The sequence below is a fragment of the Bison bison genome, unplaced genomic scaffold (assembly GCF_000754665.1).
Source record: "Bison bison bison isolate TAMUID 2011002044 unplaced genomic scaffold, Bison_UMD1.0 scf7180017864491, whole genome shotgun sequence".
NCBI classification, from domain to species: Eukaryota; Metazoa; Chordata; class Mammalia; order Artiodactyla; family Bovidae; genus Bison; species Bison bison.
In genome coordinates this window covers 6,666,509-6,677,169 of record NW_011495050.1, presented here as the reverse complement: position 1 = coordinate 6,677,169, position 10,661 = coordinate 6,666,509, and the positions used below count along the sequence as shown (strand labels likewise).

General features: G+C 37.1%; 1 pseudogene; it reads left to right on the top strand.

Annotated features, from left to right (window-relative positions):
• Window positions 1-933: 933 nt before the first annotated feature.
• On the top strand, window positions 934-1,706 carry LOC105005444 (annotated as a pseudogene).
• The last annotated feature ends 8,955 nt before the right edge of the window (window positions 1,707-10,661 follow it).

The window sequence follows — 10,661 nt, the reverse complement described above, 5'->3', positions numbered from 1 at the left end:
CAGTCCATAGTGTAGCAAAGAGTCAGAAAAGATTGAGCAAGTAACACTCCCACCCTTTTACTTCACACATCCAATCCATTATCCAATAATCTCAACTCCATCATTTATCAGCTCAAACATCATTTCCTAACAGTAGACTTTCTCATATCCAAAGATACAATTAACTTCCTTCCCTTTCCCTACACTATATTGTCCCATACATGCTTTCTCTACATTTCCAACTCTATTACATATAAATCCAAACCACCATCTCCTTCTGACCATATTTTACACTCATCCTAGAATGTATACAGTATCTGTCTTCCCCACTGAGCAACTTGGGTTTCACAGATAGCTGGTCTCACAAACCTGCTCAGTCCATCTGAACTTCCTTCTGCTGATAACAATGCAGAGTGTGAACTACCTACACCCGAAACAGAGGATGTGACACAGCTTCAACTAATAGTGCAGTTGTAGTGAACAAATATGTCTTCCCGATTTATGCCTATGAAATTTTTCTCTCACTTTGGTCCACTCTCCACCTGCTGCTTGGCAACCAGGTCACCTCCTCCAAAAAGCCACTTCTCACACCTAGGCCACTTGAGCAATTCATTCACCTCTTCTATGCTGCTCCCAAAGTTCCAACCATACCTTCATACTTCCAACCACAATTCAAATACAGCCTTGGGTCCCATTCTCTCATGCTAGGGCAACTTATTCTCATTATCGTTAATTTTTCTTTAATCTAGCAGAGAGATAGATATAAAAGCACTCAATTTACTTATGTACTTACTAATTTAAACTGACAAGACGGAAATGAGGCAAACCAGTCATTTGTCTAAAAACTAAAAATATAGGGTTTAGTCTGTTTCTCATGAAGTTGGTAGAAACTTTAAGAAAAAAAATGTTTTTAATCTCGATAAGAGACCATCACTGGTCATCACAAGTCATCACATGGCCTCCACGATGAGATGGTTACTCTGGGCATTGCTTGCCCAACATGTGAAAGCCGTTCCTTAAAGCATCTCTGCCTGTGCAGCCCTTATGTCTGCTGAAGAACGTGCTTGACAAATGCATTGTGGTCTGGTTCCGATCAAGCAAAATTGGCCTCTAGCATCAGCTCCTCACACCATATCCTTGCCATCACCCAGCAAATGCCCTATATTAAGGGTACAGCCATTGGCAATAGAGAGTTCAAAGACACGACTGAGCAACTAAACTGATGACTTTAAGGGGAAATATTTGGTGCTCTTCTATCCTTTGAATTTCACTTTTGCGAACAGAAATTTCACGATTGCTTTCAGTGACAAAGCCAGTGAATTTCATGATGTGAACTGTGCACTTGCTGCAGTGTTAATGGGTTCCCACTTCAGCCACCTGGCCTAGATGAACACATAGAGGAAGAATGCTGGTTTGGGCCACGTGAACATTAAGCTCTTGTCAGATTTGACTTAACAGCTCCCCCGACACTACAGTGTCCAGTGAGAAGGTTCTGATCCTTCACTATGAGTTCTTTTCATAATTGATGCCAATGGAGTCATCAAGCATTTGAGTATCAATGATCTCCCAGTGGGCTGAAGCATGGAAGGAACCCTCTGCTTGGTGAAGGCATTTCAGTTTGTGGAAACCAATGCAGAAGTCTGCCCAGCCAATAGGACATCAGCTTCTCCTGTAATTAAGCCCCATCCAACTGCTTCCAAAAAAACTTTGAGAAGGTAAATCAGTAGACCATGTGCACCTACAGCTTGCCACACCAGAAAAGAACCACAGTTAGACCTCATTTTTAGCATTTCAAAGATTGTTACTTATAGAAGGCAAAAAGCTAATTATGTTTGTATTTGTAAATATTACTCTAAATATTTTGTTTTTGTAACATTTGCCAAGGCTTTTAAAATGTGGTGCATTACTAACATATTGGCACTGTATGGTAGGATGGCTAATTTCAATAGAATATTTGGTTCACTTATTTCTTGGATCCTGTGTTCAATTGGAAATGGAAACAACTCTTTTTTCTCAGGCTTTCTTGCACCTTTGTGTACACATGAGTATTTCGACAGCCACCAAAATCTTCTGATCAAGTGTCCGAAAATTTTCTTCTTGAATTTCTTCACATTAAACTGAAGTTTCTTTTAAGATCTTAGTTTTAAGATGCTAGCGTCAGTGGTGTAAGTTAACACTTGAAATGAATGTGTTTGTGATTGAAGTAAATGTGAATCATGTTTAAAAAAAAACCAAAACAGTGGCAAAGTGACTTAACTGGTCATGCTGCTGCTGCTAAGTCGCTTCAGTTGTGTCCGACTCTGTGCGACTCCAGAAACGGCAGCCCACCAGGCTCCCCTGTCCCTGGGATTCTCCAGGCAAGAATACTGGAGTGGTTGCCATTTCCTTCTCCAATGCATGAAAGTGAAAAGTCAAAGCGAAGTCGCTCAGTCGTGTCTGACTCTTAGCGACCTCATGGACTGGCAGCCTACCAGGCTCCTCCGTCCATGGGATTTTCCAGGCAAGAGTACTGGAGTGGGGTGCCACTATATTTCATATAGTTATTTTACTTATTTTGTTAGCTGACTTAGTGTCTACAAACATTTCTAATATTGGCTGGGTATAATTATAAAGGATATTTGTTGAACCCAGGGATTAATTATATTATGAATTCAAATCATTGCAATTATTTTCTTCCCTAAGGTACTCAATATAAAAATACATAATTAGAAAAGAAACAGATTTAAAAAAAGGCTATTCATGCTCACTAGTGTGAAAAAATAAAACTCTGATACTTATTGTTAATATTTAAAAAAAAATAAACAATTTGCCAATTTCCTTAGGCTTTTTCCAAAAGCAAATAATGACAGGTATTTGAAGAAACACAAGAAAATTTAGGGAAAACTTTGTCTTGAAATATATAATGCTCATGGCCTGATGGTATTAAAAGTTATTTAGCACTGTCTCGACCTAGGAGAAGATCATGGAGAGTTATAGGACTTGGGCCTAATGATGAAAAGTCACATAAGTTGTATTACCCTCTTCTCCTCTGCCAAGTAGTTGGAGAATATTGCTAATTTTGTTGAAGAAACTCATGTTATATTATATTGCTTGAATCCCAAACATGTACAATATTCAAATTATACTATAATATATGTTAATACTGGAGAGAAAATTTTGAAACAATCTCTTTCAAAAGTTTTCTGTCTCACTGGGGAGACACAAAAGTAGAGAAATAAACTCAATATACTTGCTACTATTTGTAAAAAATAATAAGTCAATGGAGAGAAGGTAATGCATGGTAAGGATGAACGATTCAGGAGCATTTCATAAGAAAAGTGATAACCCTTGAGACTTGTTTAAATATTTTATTTGTTATCAAAGTAACACATTTTAACTGTTTTAAAAAATTGGACAGTATAGATTAAAATAACACCTGTAATCTAATGCCACCACCTGGAGTTACAATAAATTTTTAGACATTTTTTCATTATTTTCTATCCACTTTTGTTTATAATATTGGGTTATCGCTATATCTTTGATGTGTTTTCTGACAGCACATGTACCAGGCATTCAACAATGTACTGAACTTTAAATACTTTTAGTTAACTTTAAGTCTTTTTGTAAATATGACTTCATTTTAAATTATTTGTTCTAATACACTAGAACATCCTCTAGTAGTGTGATTTTGTGTGTGTGTGTGTGGTTTTGAGTATCCTTAATACAGTTATTAGAAACTCAATTCTAATAAGTAGTTATCCATAAATCTTTCTCCTTTGAAATGAAAATTTGGTATAAAAATGGCAGAGGAATGAATCTGATTTTTTTTTAAATGAACAAATTTTCACTGAATAATCAGCATTCAATACATGCCTGATGACATGATAGGCATTTTAGGCCTCTGAAACAGAACGTACAAAAGCATATAATACTGATACATAGTAGGAGTTTAAAATTCACAAGTACATTGTCTTGTTATTCTGAAAAGATAAGTCAGGTGAGGAGCAATGGACTATGAACCAGATCATGAATATACTTTTATGCCATGATCAATAACTTCCCTTTTATCCTGAAGGCCATGGAAATTCAATAAATGTTTGCTCAATGTAATTGATTTACTCACTGAGGAAGAGTTTGCTTCCTTACGTAAATAAGGCTAGTAATGGGATATTTAGCAAAGGCCCAGCAGAAAATTACTCTTTCTTTAGGAAATGTGCCTTATCTTCTTAGCTGAAATTAGAGGAAACCCTCTTCTGACTCATTCAGGACTTCCAATGAGTTAATTAATCCAAAAATATGATAGCCACAAATACTTTTTACATGTTACACACATATTGAATGTTAATAAATTTCGAAACATAGACAAATGCTTCGGTTGCAAACTTGTGATGAGGACAAGTGTCTTCTTTGATGTGTGATCCTCAGAGTTCTACCTTCTACTCTGCATAAAACATCCATTATTCATAATATACGATGCCCACTTTTTATTTCTTCAAGTTGCAGCAAGATGTTTAGGATGTGCAAAGCACTCTAAATGCAGTGAAAATGTTTACACTGGAAAGTTTTTATCAGTCTTGTATTTTATGAACTTTTCCAACTTTCAAAATTTCTACTTCTAATTCAACAGCAAAATTTTCTTAGCTTGTATATCAGTGATTTCTTTAAAAACACATTCCACTTAGAGTTCCTTGTAAAAATAAATTTCATTTAAAATTCATATTCATTTATTTACTTAATATTGAATGCTTTGAGTCATCATATTAGCAAAACTGGCTTAATCAGATTTGGTTTACTTAACAGAGTAATCAGATTTACAATCGACCCTTAATAGGAGTTTAACACAGATGGAGGGACAAGAAGGGGAAGAGTGTTAGGAGCAGAGTTGTTAGCTTGCTGTAGATTTCAGTCAGTTTTCCTTACAGTGGGAGGGAAGGGCACTTTGAAAGACCTCTTACTGGAGCTGTGTCAAGGGAGTTAAACCACTGTGATCTTTCTTTTTTCGAAACTTCCAAAGTCCTTTATCTGAAACTCTCATCACTCTCTACCCAAATACATAATTATTTAGGTATGTCATTTTTTCCTCTTTGAAAAATGCATTTCTGGTTTTTCTTTGTGTTCAGCCTATGGGAGCTTTCATTAAATTTTTATCTTGTAAAGTTAAAAAGGTTGAAGTAATTCTACATGAACTTTAAAAAATATAAACATTGTTTAAATTGATAAAGACTTTATATGCATTATATTACTATTGTGGTGGATTTCCCCACAAGCATTTTAATCATGTAAACTCATCAATGCAATAGATATTTATAAACTACAGATTTTTTTATGGTTAGGTGATGTAATACAATTTTTTATTTTTTTTTTTTCATTTAACTCGTTGGGTCTTCCCAATAACTATCATTATCCCCATGGAACCAAGAATCATGAACTACTTCAAGCTCACTAATTAAGTGGCAGAGCTGATAAAGGTGAGAAAAACTCTATTGCATCTCCTTATCACAATTTTTTAAATGTAATGATCATGAAACGATAAGAGTGAAAGTGTTCTAGGACCTTTGAGACCAGACAGCCCTGTGGTAGCAGTTCTATTTTTGTATATTTCTCCCCTGTGTATTCTCCATACTTCCTGTTCTGATTCCTAAGAACTGCTTCAGCCAGTCTGTATGGCTTTGGAGGGGTTTAACCAATAGCCGGCACCATCAGATGACAGCAAGATTGAAGGAGACAGTGCCCAGAAAATGCTGAGCTGCACTCCCACTGTATCTCAGTAGCAAATTTTAGCAGTGGCTGTGTCCCATGACAACTCCTATGAGGAAGTCCAGTTCCCAGGGGCTCCTGAAATACCATATCCTCCTGAAATATCATGTCCTCTTCCTTTCCCATCAGATTGAGGTTACAAACATCTTCTTTATCGAACTCCACATCCTTGATTGGTTCTCTTAATCCCACCTGTGCTCTTCTGTGTCCAACTCTTTGCCACTGTATGGACTGTAGCCCTCCAGGCTTCCTTGTCCATTAAATTTTTCCTGGCAAGAATACTGGAGTGGTTGCCATTTCCTCTTCCAAGATTTCTTCCTGACCTAGGAATGGAACCTGCATCTCCTGCATTACAGGTGAATTCTTTACTGCTGTGCCACCAGGGAAGTCCCTATTGCCACCCACACTTCTGTAAATAGTCCCTCAACCCATTTTCCTCAAGATTTTGGCTGAGTATGCATTCTAATTCTCACCAGGACTCAGGCTGATACAATCTCTAAATATTCCTCTATAAATCCTAACACTGAATTTTTGCTATTCAAAGAAATTTAGACATTTTTGCTTTTTTTTTTCTACTTGATTTATGTTGCATAAATGCTAGGTCTAGCTGAGAGCTTGGAAGTAAAAGCACTCTGGGTATTTAATAAAATGTGGTAAATAATTTGACAGTACTATCAAAAATTTAGCATGATTCTACCCTTTGACCCAGAAATTCACAACTTAGGCTTTATCATTTAGTAATACAACCTAAATGTTTAATGATACATGTCAGGTATCACAAACTTCAGGGCCCATGAGAATCAAGCAGGTACTATAAATGAGGAAAACCAGCCAAGTGCAAGGCAATGGAAAAGGCAAGAACTGTAGCAGGTGGAATAGATATGAATTTATAATTACAGCTGCCTCTACTCTGTCAAATCTTGTTACTGCAACTCAAGAAATGGACCCAGAAGTTATTTATCTTTAGATTTTTTTAAGATAAGAATCCAAAAATCTGGATTTTTCATCTAAATTCACTTGATTTATAAATGTTAACTCATTTTTTTTTTTAATGTTTAAAGCAATTTGAAGGGACTTCCCCGGTGATCCAGTGGCTAAGACTTCACACTCCCAATGCAGGGGGCCCAGGTTTGATTCCTGGTCAGGGAACTAGACCCACATACCACAACTAAGACACGGTACAGCCAAATAAATAAATATTTAAAATAATTAAATAAAAATAAAACAATGTGAAGCCCAAACCAGATGAATCTTCACTCTTACTGTGGCCTTCAAGGGGGCCAGTTATTGAACTTTGTTAGATGTATAGGAATGCTATTGGTGGCATTATTTGAAATAACAAACACTTAGAGACAAATTAAATGGCATTCGTAAGATAGATTTCATCATGCATACCTTTTAAGGACTAGTTTGCCACAATTAGAAGAATAGGGCAGATCTATACATATGAACCCAAAAGGATTATGCCATATATATTTGAGTTATTTTTCTAAAGCAATCTGGAGAATAATATGGAAGCAATGATCTAATATCTTCAAAGGGTCTTTGTAGGGTAACTGTGTGCTCATGAATAACATACAATGCAGAAAATACACATTGGGCTATTGACAGCTATTGATTTAGCTATGGTCAGTAGGAACTGAGATGATGGTGGTGTATTTATCTTTTTATTCTTTATTTATACAAATTTTATAGTGATATTGTAATATATTTGTATTAAAATTTTAAAAAGATTTAGCTAAAACCTAAACATTTCTGAAGCTTTATTACTTATCAAATAGCTTTAGAGCATTTTAGTCCATCATGAACCATCACAAAAAGAAATAGTTGATAATCAATAAATATTGGCTAAAGTTGTGCCAGGCATGTTTCTAATAGATATACATGTATTAACTCAGTGAAACCTCATAACAATCTTATTTTACAATTGTTAAATATTATTATTGTTATTTTCCCATTAACTGCTGGCATGAAAGAGTTTAAGTGACTTACCCAAAGTCACACAGCTAACAATTGGTAGAGCTGAAAATCAAACTGTTAGCTTATCTCAAGAACCCACACTGTTAACCCCAACAAAACAACAATAAATTCTGCCCTGTGTGTGTGTGTGTATGCTCAGTCGCTCAGTGGTGTCCGACTCTTTGCGACCCCAGACTGCAGCCTACCGAGCTCCTCTGTCTATGGGATTCTCCAGGCAAGAATACTGTAGTGGGTTGCCATTTCCTTCTCCTGGAGATCTTCCTAATGCAGGGATCGAACCTGCGTCCCCTGTGTCTCCTGCATTGCAGGCAGACTCTTTACCACCGAGCCACTGGGGAAGACCCTAAATGTTGTCCTGAAATGCCGGTAATTCAGGAATGGTTCAATATAAAGTAAGCTAATGCTTTTCAAGTTGTTAGTCACTAATTGTATAAATTGAATTATTTTAAATTCCAGTAATGTTTAATTCAGGATAAAATAGCTCTTTTTTATAGGAAGGCATAAAGAATTTTCTGTATCTTTTTTGAGTACATTTTTACTAAGGTTTAAGAACTTATAGATTTACCTTATCCAAACTAAAGTAGGCAATAACTGTCTTAAATATTCAGCCAAGGAAGAAGCACTTCAATTTCCAAGATGTCTTGTGAGAGATGCCAAAGCCATTATTTAAGGAAAAGTCAGGGGTCATTCCATTGTGGAGGAAAGAAGAGTGAAGTTGAGCTTATAAACACAGAAGGAAGGAGAGCAAAACATCTTGAAGATATACCTTGTACTATTAGATGCTTCTCTTCTTAGGGATAACCACAATAGGCATGTCAAAGAAGATCCATTGCTTGGACATATGGGCTTGGTATGCAACCAGCAATATGTGAGGACATGCTAATGTGACATCAAAATTTCCCCTCCATGAGTTTCTGCACTCTGTGCCACTGCATCCAGCATTAGGCAAGGCAGGACTGAGTTTTGACCAGAAGATTGTCATTTTGCCACTAATACTTTCCAGGAAATGGCATTTTAAGACAATATCTATCTCATGCTCTTGTTAAGCCTATGTTAGTACTTAAACTTACTAACGGATGAAATTTTACATCCCTTCCTTCTCTTCTCATCTGTGCTGTTGTTTCAGTCATGTCTGAGCCTTTGAAAGCCTATGGACTGTAGCCCACCAGGCTTGTCTGTCCATAGGATTCTCCATGCCAGAATACTGAAGTGGGTTGCATTTCTCTCCTCCAGGAAATCTTCCTGACCCAGGGATCAAACTTGCATCTTCCTGCATCTCCTGCATTGCAGGAAGATTCTTTATCCACTGAGTCACTTGGGAAGCCCCCTTCTCTTCTCAAGTACTGGTAATTCTTACTCTGATTCACTGAATCAAACATATAGAACTTATCTGCAGGGTATTTTCAAGGCATTGAAACTAATGTTTTCTTTTTTCCTTTACTTTTGCCTTTTTGCTAACTAGAATAACTAGATAGATTGCATAGTTCTTTCATCTGGAAAATTCCTAAAGTTATAAAAGTTGATTCAAATAATGCCTTATATATAAGAGCAAAAGAATGGGTAAAAATGTAACACATCACAAGATTATCAATCTCTATGAGGATATGACAAATAAGGGAAGAAGGAGAATGGTTCTGTGCCAAATTCTGCCAAATAACCTGAATTCATTAAAGAGATAAGATGGAACAAAAAGTTAAAACTCAGAGAGAGAGATAGCAATTTAGGAGACTAAGCAGCTTATATATTTATTCTCCCCTCTGCCTTCTCCAAGCCAGGCTTCAGCAATATGTGAACCGTGAACTTCCAGATATTCAAGCTGGTTTTAGAAAAGGCAGAGAAACCAGAGATCAAATTGCCAACATCTGATGGATCATCGAAAAAGCAAGAGAGTTCCAGAAAAATATCTATTTCTGCCTTATTGACTATATCAAAGGCGTTTGACTGTGTGGAGCATAATTAACTGTGGAAAATTCTTCGAGACGGGAGTACCAGACCACCTGACCTGCCTCTTGAGAAACCTATATGCAGGTCAGGAAGCAAGAGTTAGAACTGGATATGGAACAACAGAATGGTTCCAAGTAGGAGAAGGAGTACGTCAGGGCTGTATATTGTCACCCTGCTTATTTAACTTATATGCAGAGTCCATCATGAGAAATGCTGGGCTGGAGGAAGCACAAGCTGGAATCAAGATTGCTGGGAGAAATATCAATCACCTCAGCTATGCAGATGACATCACCCTTATGGCAGAAAGTGAAGAACTAATGAGCCTCTTGATAAAAGTAAAACAAGAGAGTGGAAAAGTTGGCTTAAAGCTCAACATTCAGAAAACGAAGATCATTTCATCCAGTCCCATCGCTTCATGGCAAATAGATGAGGAAACAGTGGAAACAGTGGCTGACTTTATTTTTCTGGGCTCCAAAATCACTGCATATGGTGATTGCAGCCATGAAATTAAAAGACGCTTACTCCTTGAAAGGAAAGTTATGACCAACCTAGACAGCATATTGAAAAGCAGAGACATTACTTTGTCAACAAAGGTCTGTCTAGTCAAGGCTATGGTTTTTCCAGTGGTGATGTATGGATGTTAGAGTTGGACTATAAAGAAAGCAGAATGCCAAAGAATTGATGCTTTTGAACTGTGGTGTTGGGCTCTTGAGTCCATCCTAAAGGAAATCAGTCCTGAATATTCATTGGAAGGACTGATGCTAAAGCTGAAACTCCATTACTTTGGCCACCTGATGCAAAGAGCTGACTCATTTGAAAAGACCCTGATGCTTGGAAAGATTGAGGGCAGGAGGAAAAGGGGATGACAGAGGATGAGACGGTTGGATGGCATCACCGACTCAATGGACATGGGTTGGGTGGACTCCCAGAGTTGGTGATGGACATGGAGGCCTGGTGTGCTGTGTTTTATGGGGTCACAAAGAGTTGGACACAACTGAGTGACTGAACTAACTGCTTCTTCT